The sequence below is a fragment of the Hemicordylus capensis genome, chromosome 3, assembly GCF_027244095.1.
Source record: "Hemicordylus capensis ecotype Gifberg chromosome 3, rHemCap1.1.pri, whole genome shotgun sequence".
Taxonomy (NCBI): domain Eukaryota; kingdom Metazoa; phylum Chordata; class Lepidosauria; order Squamata; family Cordylidae; genus Hemicordylus; species Hemicordylus capensis.
Window position 1 is genome coordinate 114735346 of NC_069659.1, and position 10083 is coordinate 114745428.

General features: G+C 40.8%; 1 protein-coding gene across 5 annotated transcripts in view; it reads right to left on the bottom strand.

The window, feature by feature from the left end:
• RAI2 (retinoic acid induced 2) overlaps positions 1-10083 on the bottom strand; it is a 57630-nt gene that overhangs the window by 46074 nt on the left and 1473 nt on the right. Inside the window, exon 1 of one of the 5 annotated variants that reach the window (XM_053306656.1) lies at positions 9687-10038. The exons of 3 other annotated variants lie outside the window; for them this stretch is intronic. The gene's annotated coding sequence lies outside the window, so the exon portion shown is untranslated. Of the gene's footprint in view, positions 1-4335; positions 4521-9686; positions 10039-10083 lie in introns of those variants that run through there. One more of the 5 variants, XM_053306659.1, reaches the window with a different exon arrangement.

A 10083-nucleotide genomic window follows, 5' to 3' on the forward strand; every position in this document is an offset into this window, starting at 1 on the left:
AAGTGTAATCCTTAGCTGGAAAGTTGACACATACACATAGTAGGGATGTGCACAGGACCAGTTTGGTGCTCCCTTTCTGGAGTGCTGAACCGGTTCCTTCCACCAGTGTTCAAACTGGTTCAGAGGGTGATGGTTGCTTTAAATGACAGGGAAGGTGCTGCCTATCCATCAGCCACCAGCCCGCCGCTCCCCCACCCCACCCCACCGTTGGTCTCCATAAAAGCGGGCGCCCTGGGTTGCAGTGTTCCTGCTTGCAGTCCCAGCAACATCACCACGCTCATGGCCAACATGCACGTGATGTTTCTGGAGAGCGCTAGCGGGGGGAAAGTGGCAGGGTGGGGGCTGACAGGCAGCGCCTTCCCTGTCATTTAAAGCAACCCCCCCCGCCCTCCTGAGAGTGCACGGACCAGTGCTGTGCACATCCCTAGCAAATTGGGGGCAGGATGACTGACATGATGAAGTCAATTACTCAGTCCTATTGAAAATGACAAGTTAGGTAAAGGACATTACCTAACTTGTCCTTTAATTTCAATGAGACTACTCTGAGTAATTTTTCTTATCATGTCAATCAATGTTAACAGATAGGTCAAATGACCGTGGAATGAAAGTAGCATAAGCCCTGTTTAGATGTCTTGCCTGGATGTGTGGAGAAGGCCAACAAGAGCATGCTGGCTAGCCACACTGCATCCACGCACTCAGCACTAATTTACTGCAAGCAGAGCCTTACTCTGTAGGATTCTAAACTGTACAAAGAACATCTTTACATGTTCAGTGCTTGCCTTTGTAGACAAGAACAAGTGCCCAGACAAGAAGAGCGCCCAGGTGGTATGGCTTGCCAGCACATTCTCATTTGCTCCTCCACAAATTTGTGAGGAGATGACAAGATGGCTGTTGTCTGTGACAATTCTATATAAAGTTTAAATATATATAAGTAAAATGACCACCTACAGCAGCAGTAATTGGTGATTATAAAATCTTTCTAAGTTGGTTAGTTAAGTAACACGTGCAGTGTGACAGGAAGCCATTATCTCAACTGAAGCCTGAATGGATAGAATCAAACCTCTCGATAAATTCGAATTCAGCAGTCTTACACTAGAGTCTCCCTTTGAAATTCCTTTTTGAAAATACTGACTAGCAAATCAGAAGCAGAGTGTTGTGGAAGACTCAAAAGTTCTCTCACTGATTTCTGAATGTTGCCATTTTTTACATCTGATTTTCATCCATGTATCCTTTTGTGTAGAGATTAACTTGTTTGTCCTACATAGACAGCAAAAAGGCACTATTAGCAGGTGACAGGATATATCACCCTGGAGGATGATCAAGTGAATGAACCCTTGATGATATGGCTGATGTTATCTGGTCCTATAACGCTGTTTCCCTGAGAGAAAGTTGAAATCTTCCTTATGGACAGTCCCCTTCAATCTTAAACAGCTACTCACTAGCAATAATTCACCACATAACAAATAAAGGGACCAGATCTTGCAGCAAACAGAGTGAGGAGTGAAACTGCTGTCTTAGAATCAAACTTCTTGATAAATTCTATCATTCAGGCTTGAATTGGAATAATGATTCTTGTCACATGTACAGGTATTAATAGCAAGTCTCAGAAGATTTTGTCATCACTAACTACTACTTTTTAGAATTGTCACTGTGCTTATCTCATACACATTTAAGCTTTACACATAACTAGCTTAATCTATGCAGAGCATCTGCGTGCTAGTACTTGATTGCTCCCCTCAGCCCCTCCCACAACCCCCTCACCTCAGAGATCTCTCCACCCTCACCTGAGCTGCATTCAGGTCCTCCATTATGTTGCTTTCATCCCCCTCACCCCTCTTGGTCGTAGCTGCAGTATTGCTAGCGCCTATTGGCCAAGCTGCAGCCTCATATCCCTAGAGACCTTCCCACCCTCACCCGTGCCTCGCTCCTGCTCCTCCCCACAGGAGAAGCAGCAGGAGCAGTTAACTGGGCCTGTCCCTTGCCTGCCTACTTGCCTCTGCCAATGGCCTCGGTAGCCCCAAACAGCAGCAGTGGTTGACTGGGCCTTTCCTTGCTGCCAATAGGCACCACCATGGCCGCTTGTTCCCCTCAGGCTGCTAACAGGCTCGGGCCCATCCCTTGCCCTTCCTTCTTTCTCTCTTCCCCTCCCTTCTTTTTTTCTTTCTCTCTCCTCCACTCACTCTTCCTCTCTATCTTTCTTCCCTCCTCTCTCTCCCTTCCTGAGTTAACAGATCTTGTTCATCTTGTTTCCTCTTCTAATTCACACAGTGGCAGTCTCCTTCTCCTGAAGTGGCTCCTTCCTCCCTCATGACCCCTCTTTGCAGACCCCTGCCCACTATCCTATGCCCACTATAGATAGATAGACAGATAGACAGACAGTCTATCTACAGTCAAGAACACTGTCACTATTAAGAACTGATACTGGTTCCAACCAGTAACAGTTGCATTCCAACTGTCCTTAACCATCACAGGCTCCTCCTCCCTATCTGCATATGGAATCTCCACTGCACAATCACCATGGTGCCACAGACTCCTCCTCCTTATCTGCATATGGAATCACCACTGCCCAATCACAATGGTGCTTCTGCTCTCATGGGCTCCTCCTCCCTATCTGCATATGGAATCTCCACTGCCCAATCACCATGGTGCTTCTGTTCGCGAACGCCCATGAGAGCTGCCACACACAGGATTAGCCATGGATACACCTTAGAGAATTTTATAGATAGATAGATAGTCACAGATTATACCTCTTGCATTTCACCTCTATTTTTATTTATTTTTCTCTATACTTATATGCATGTGATTATACGAGTATATCTCACAGACAGATTCAACTGGGAGAAAACAATGTGCATCTGGTGAACTGGACTACAGCCCACAAAAGTTATACTACAAGTAACTGGTTAGTCTTTAAGCTGCCACAAGACTCTTTGTTGTTGTGGGCGAGGTGACTGGATTGAGCCAAATCACCACTTTTACCACATCAGACAAAATAGTCATTCACCTCCGTCCAAAAGTGGGCAGCACAATCACAGTGTTGCTCTATTGATGGGTGGTTTGGAAGAATGCAACTGAAATGAGCCTAACTGCTAATTCCAAACCCACCCACCCCATCTGAAAGGATCATCTGGGGGCAGAAAGAGCATTTTCTTCCCTCAGCCACCACTGTTCCGATAGTGCTGCATCATTACTTCTGCGCCACCCCCCACAAACAGCACACAGCCTCTTCTTGTACTGACAGTTTGCAACTGCTGAACAGTTAGAATAGTCCATGACACAAAAGCAGTCAGCCAATTGTCAGGGAGCAGTCAGCCAATTGTCAAGGAGCAGTCTGCATTTATAACCAATATTAATATTAATATTAATATTAATATTAATAATAATAATAATAATAATAATAATTCGATTTCTATACCGCCCTTCCAAAAATGGCTCAGGGCGGTTTACAAAGAGAAATAACAAACAAAAAAGATGGCTCCCTGTCCCTAAAGGGCTCACATTCTAAAAAGAAACATAAGACACGCACCAGCAACAGTCACTGGAAGTACTGTGCTGGGGGTGGATAGGGCCAGTTACTCTCCCCCTGCTAAATAAAGAGAATCACCACGGTAAAAGGTGCCTCTTTGCTCAGTTACCAGGTGTGGCAAGAATACCAACACATCCACCAAAATGAAATCCACCAAAAGATTTCAACCCTATTCAAAACATATTTGAAATAAAGTAACAAAAGATTTATGGAAGGTGTTAAATTATTATATTTTTTCATTTTTATTATTTTCCATTAGGATAAAGGTTGTGAGCTTTTATCTTTCTAAGATACTTCCATCCATTCTAATTTTTAATCTATCCTCATGACCTTGCTATGACCTCCAGAAAACAGAAAGATACTTCTCCAGATGACATCTATGGAACTTTGCCATGGAAAGCATATTAGGGTGTTAGTATATACACTGCTATACTGCCAGGAAAAAGTACCACCCCTTCCTTCTCTTTCAAACCTTCAGGGTTAGGGCAGAATAAAACTGAGGCTGACTTTATGTTGTTGTTGTTAATTACTAATGCTGAATCTAGCTTTCTTAAACTAAAAAACAAGCAGGTATTTCATACATTTTGTTACAGAACAAAATAATTGAATACAAACCTTGGTTAAATTTCCAATGCAAGAACATAATTAGTTTCTTGCTGACTGAATGTATGTTTTAACAAGACAGCAACATATATACAGATTAAACATTTGTCTAATGAAAATTAGTAATTATGTTTTTTCATATATTTTTAAAAATATTGCCAGGGTTGTATGTATTCTGCACATACAGGCACAGAGCAGAAATTTACCTCTTGTAGAGAATCTGACTTTCTGAGAATCTGAATACTGAGGATCCAAGATCAAACTCCCATTCAGCCATGAAACTTACAGGTCAGTCACTTATCCGTCAGCCTGTCCTGCCTCATAGAGTTGTTGCAAGGATAAGCATAACCATGTACATTGCTCTGGGTTCCTTGGAGTAAAAGCAGGGTAAATATGTAACTAAAATACATAATGCTTCAAGCAATGATCTGAGAGGTGCTCCACTTGCAGTGCTTATGAGGCTGCAGGAGTTCAACTCTCAGGTTGTACACACAGCATGCTCAGCATCCCCTACAGCACAACAAAGGATCTTAGGGGCTCCTCTCTCAGGCCTCACAATGCTTCATTACCACCTCCAATCAGATGCATCTGTACAGCTTCTCATACACCACTGGTGTGAAACCTATCTCAATCAAGTAGTCACAGCAGTAGTAGATAGTCTGGCTGAAATGTAATATATATTTGTATTCTAAAGAGGTGAATAATCTTCACAGTGGAAATTGCTAAGGAATTGCTAAGGAAATTACCTCCCCCTTGCTGTTTTAAATTTTATCAGTTACTAACCAAAATGATGTTGCACCCAAACAAAACATTTCTACCAATATTTTTAAAGCTGAATGAGTAAAGAATAGGCCTGTGCAAATTCAGATTATATCCGAGATTGTCCAAAACGGGTCAGAGTCAGTAAATTCTGAATTCGATTTTTAGAATATCAGATCAGTAAAGTTGGAATTAATTCCAAAATAGCAAAATTAATTTCCGAAGTACTTTGGAATTTTGGAATTAGCAAAATGGAATAGGATTCTTTCCCCATAGAGATGAATGGGGAAATTAAAAAAGAAATCACTAAAAATCACCGGTTGGTCTTAGAGCACTTGTTCTTGACGTGGGATCTGCAAGATGTTGCTGACTACAACTCCCGATGCTGGGAGTTGTAGTTCAGCAACATCTGGTGGACCCCACATTAAGAATAACTATCCTAGAGCCTTGAAATTTGCCACCCATGTGGGGAAAGAGGTCAGGGCCCCCTGCAGCAAATTTGAAGATAATTGGTCAAATCCCTGATGTTGAGTTTTTGAAATTGTTGTTTACAATGGCTAAAAATGGTGAAATCTGGCTTGTTTCTCTGTACCTATGTATAAGTGACCTATATAGGTCAGGATAAGTAAAAGTACTTTGAATGTTTCTGTTTTTGTTCTTTTAATATCTTTAAAAGCTCTGCCTGTTCCTGCAATGAGGAAGAATAAAATTAATATAAAATTAAAGGAATGTCCTTTTTCCTCGGCATGGGGGTGGAATGATGGTCCAAGGAAGGGCTTCAGATCCAGAACCCTTTGTAAAGTTCTTGCTTGTTTCAAGCCAGATTTCACTATTTTTAGCCATTAAAAAAAATAATAATTAAAAAGTCACCAAAAATCAAAGCAGTGACCTACAGTAAGCATCGAAAGCCTTAATATCCTTAAATCTTAAACATGTTTATTTACATGCACATTACATTAACAGCAACTGAACATGTACTTGAGGGAGTATAGTGAGGTTTATAGTCTAGCATCCAGTTCTAAACAGATATACTTGGAAGATATACCCTTTGAGTTCTCTAGGATTTCCTTTCTACTTATTCATGTTCATTCATGTTAACAGCAATGCTTTCAATAGGACTGTGGATCAGACCTAGTACTAGCTGTCAATGTGACCACTTTGTTCCCTGTATCTCCTGGGCATTGGCCTCAGAGTGGTCGGAGGAGGATTACTTCACTCCATGCCTCCTAACTGCAAGGGGATTCTATAATTTTTTTACAATCTTTCACACCAGACCTCACTTTCCACTTTTCTGCCAGCTAGTCACTCCTACTAGGAGGGACCATGAGCAACACATGGCCCAGTCTAGTCTCATAATGCATCTTGTTATTTTCAGTCCTTCAAAGTTGAATGTTCAAGACCAACATATAAAATGGTCTAACAGAACAGGAAGCATATATGCATCATTATTTATTTATTATTTGGGTTTTCTCTCTTTTTTTTACTTAGTTTGGGAAGGTAGAAAGGATTGAGTTTCCACAAAATTTCAGAACACATTATGGGGTTCCTCAACCAAAAAAAGGGCTGAAAACCTTGAAAACCCTCACAGAATATGGCAGAACAAGCAGAAGGGTTAGGGAAGGAGCAGACAAGAGCCTTGAGACAGCAGACCTAGGGAAACAGAGTAAGTAAAATAAAGTTGTGTGGTCGAGCCAGTGTCAACTCCTGGTTACCACAGAGTGATGTGGTTTTCTTTGGTAGAATACAGGAGGGGTTTATCATTGCCATCTCCTGTGCAGGATGAGATGATGCCTTTCAGCATCTTCCTATATTGCTGCCACCCAATATAGGTGTTTCCCATAGTCTGGGAAACATACCAGTGGAGATTCGAACCAGCAATCTCTTGCTCCCTAGGCAAGTTACTAGCTCGCTGTGCCATTAGGTGGCAGAGTAGAAGAGCACAAAAAAGGGGTGGGGTGGGTGGGAGAAGAATTACCCAGAGAAATGAGGACGGCAAAAAGGGCTTAAGTTCTGAGTAAACGTATTTCACATTGTGCTGCGTGAAAAAGAAAGGTAAAGGTGAACATGTCCAGGAAATAAGTGCACATATTGGTTTGAAATAATCAGCTGCTATCTTTGCTTTGGGTCTCTTTTTAATACATGTAGCACCATGTGTGTGTAGCCCCTCCTGACACTCAGTCACATGATTTATGTAACAGTAATTGAGGTTAAATTATTTGCCACATAAAACTCCTTGCATCTAATCTCAGCTCTGCAACCTAGAAACATCTGAAATAAACAAACCCATATGCCATTTAACAGAGTCTGGGCAGCTGGGCCTAATTAGGGTCATTTTTATTTTCTTGCAGAAAATTTCTGCATTCAGCTCACTATCCTTTAGTCTTTAGCCAGCCTGGTTGGCTATCAATAGGGTGATTTTTGCAGGAGAAGGTTCACATGTTTCTGTCCCCTCCTTTACTGAAAGGAAACAGAAGGGTGACCATTTCTTTTGTCAATAATAAAAATAATTTTTATTCTCCTACAGCTAATTAAATTGGTGGCAGACTATAAATAAAACATAAGGAGTATGCATATTGCCAACCTTTCTATTAAAATGAAAATACAATATATGTTTAATCCAGAAAAAGGTCTATTGTAAATGTTTTTGCATTCTCATATGATCCTAAAATTCTATTGATGCTAAGTTTTCCTCCCATTCCCACAAACAAACAGGTTTTTCTGGTTGTGAAATAAGTTTAGCTTCCTCAAACAGAACTTTCATTATTTTACAAAAACATACCAAAGTCTCACCTTCTGTTACTTGGCAAATGTTTATCTTACATTTAAAATTTTAACTTTGGTCATGATAGGTGGGCTTGGCTGACTCAGTGAGGCCCCTAGTGGAGACCTCTGCCTATCACTGACAACTACTATACACTTGATGGAATAGTCAACAAAATATCAATGATATTAGAGGGAATACACTGAGTTAAGAAGTGTGGGTTTCTCGGAGACTCCACAGGAAATCTGGCAGAACACAATTCCTCTTATGTATACACTAATCATTCTTCTTCCATGAACAAGAACAAACCCTTCTCCTCATACCCGAATATGCAAAGATGGAGAAAAATTAAATATAAGCCTTTGTGAGGGGGAGGGAGGCATATTTTATCCAACATGATACTCTGAGGATGAGACCCTTCTATTAATCAACTAACAAGTCAGCATTGAACCATCCCCTCTCACTCTTATTTTAAGTTGTTCTATCAGAGAGAGAGGAGAGCGGAAGAGACCCTTTTGATTTGTATATATTGAAGTAGGATGGGAAATACAAAAAATAATTCACTAGAAGAACATACTGGAATTTTTACTTATCCAAAATTACTACCAAAAAAATCTCTTTTAACCTTTCTTTTCTCCCCCCCCCCGGTAAATAGTATTAATATAAAACAATAGCAAATAAATAAGCAAAATATGGCTTAAAAAGAAAAATGTTGCCACAAACATGTTCAGCCACATGTGTTTTAAAGAACTCTGCAAGTTAGCACTTTGGTTCATTTAGGTTCACTGAAATATTTACACATGCTTCAAGATGACAATTTACCTTCAAAGCCAAAAATATAGACAGGAGGACACAAACTTACAATTATCTTTTCCATAACAAACAAGAGGTGAAAAGAAGCAAGCGATTTTTTTTAATCGAGCAACCTTAGCCATGAATTATAATTATAAAAGAAATTTCTCATGAGAAAATGTTCCTACAATGATTACAAAAACTAATTTATTAGTTTGTTTATTTAATATCATTTACATTTTATTTCACACCAGCCCTTGGTGTGCACTGGAAAATATTCAAGCCAGTGTTGAAATATTGCTTACTAGTAAGGGCTGGGTTTTTCCTTTCTCCCCAAACCCATGATTTACCACAGCCTCCCCAAATTATTGTTTTTAAGAAGTTTAGAAGGGGCAGATCTATGCACCATAAATCTGCACTTGACCCTTGTCCCTCTCTTCCTTCATCGTTTACACACCATGTCATTCCCTATCCAAAACCTACTCCTGGGACCTCGGCAATTGAAACACAAAGCAGCAGCTGTTTGGCAACATTACTAACCCTAAACAGAAAATGCAATGAGATTTAATTTCACTAAACACGCAGACCTCCTTCAGTGCTGAGTGAAACAATAGCCACACTTTTATGGAAAAATTAAATACAAACACAAATACAAAATGTATTTGTTCCACTTAGCTCTTTACTCAAGGAGCAAAGGCATATGAAATATAGTCTATAAGCAAATTTTGTGCTATACATCAAATACCAAATAGGTATCTTCGTTGCACAGTACTGTTCTGATGACAGGGACGTAACTATAATAGGGCAAGGGGAGACAGTTGTCTGGGGGCCCACTGTCTTGCCCCCCCCAGAGGCAAGTCACATGACTGACTCCCCCAGCCGCGCACCCACTCGGGCTTCCTTCATTTGTATTCATCCTCTGAAACTGATGTGAGTGTTAAGACCTGGAGCTACCAGAACAGCATGTCTTTCTCTAGTAGCATTAAATGACTTGCATCGTCCACAATTTACAAAAGCTTTAAAAAATAATTTAGGATGATGTTCTTTTGTGGCACATAGGTTATATAGTATATTTTTATTTACTATTCTTTTTGTTACCACTGTTCAGCCTCATTTAAGATTTCTTTACTTCATGAGCTGAGCTTCGGGGGGGGGCATTTTAAAATCTTGTCTCTGGGCCCACTCCAACCTTGCTACGCCCCTGTCCGATGAAAACCATAGAATACCTGGTAAATTTGGCATTACCTCTTAGATTATCTCATCTTTCCCTGCACACCTTCCAACTGTTTCCCAGAATAAGAGGATGAGTCTCGTAAGGCCCAGCACATGAATACTGCAGGTCTAATTTGGGACCGATTGCAACATAAAGTCACAAAGAGGCGGATGCTGTCGAAGACACCAGCAGGATCCTTCCCCCCACTCTCATGATTTAGCAAAATACAACTTCACATTAAACCCTGCCCGTGAGAACCTTTGGGAAGCAGTCTTTGCATTTCCAAAGCAGCCCTTTAAAGAACCGATTCCTTCTGTGCAGCCAAACCCATTAGATGGCAAAATGGATGCTCCGCGACTACCTCAATTCTCCTCTTGTGTACCAAAGAGGATGGAAATCAGCCTAAACTACAGGGAAGGCGTCCTCCCC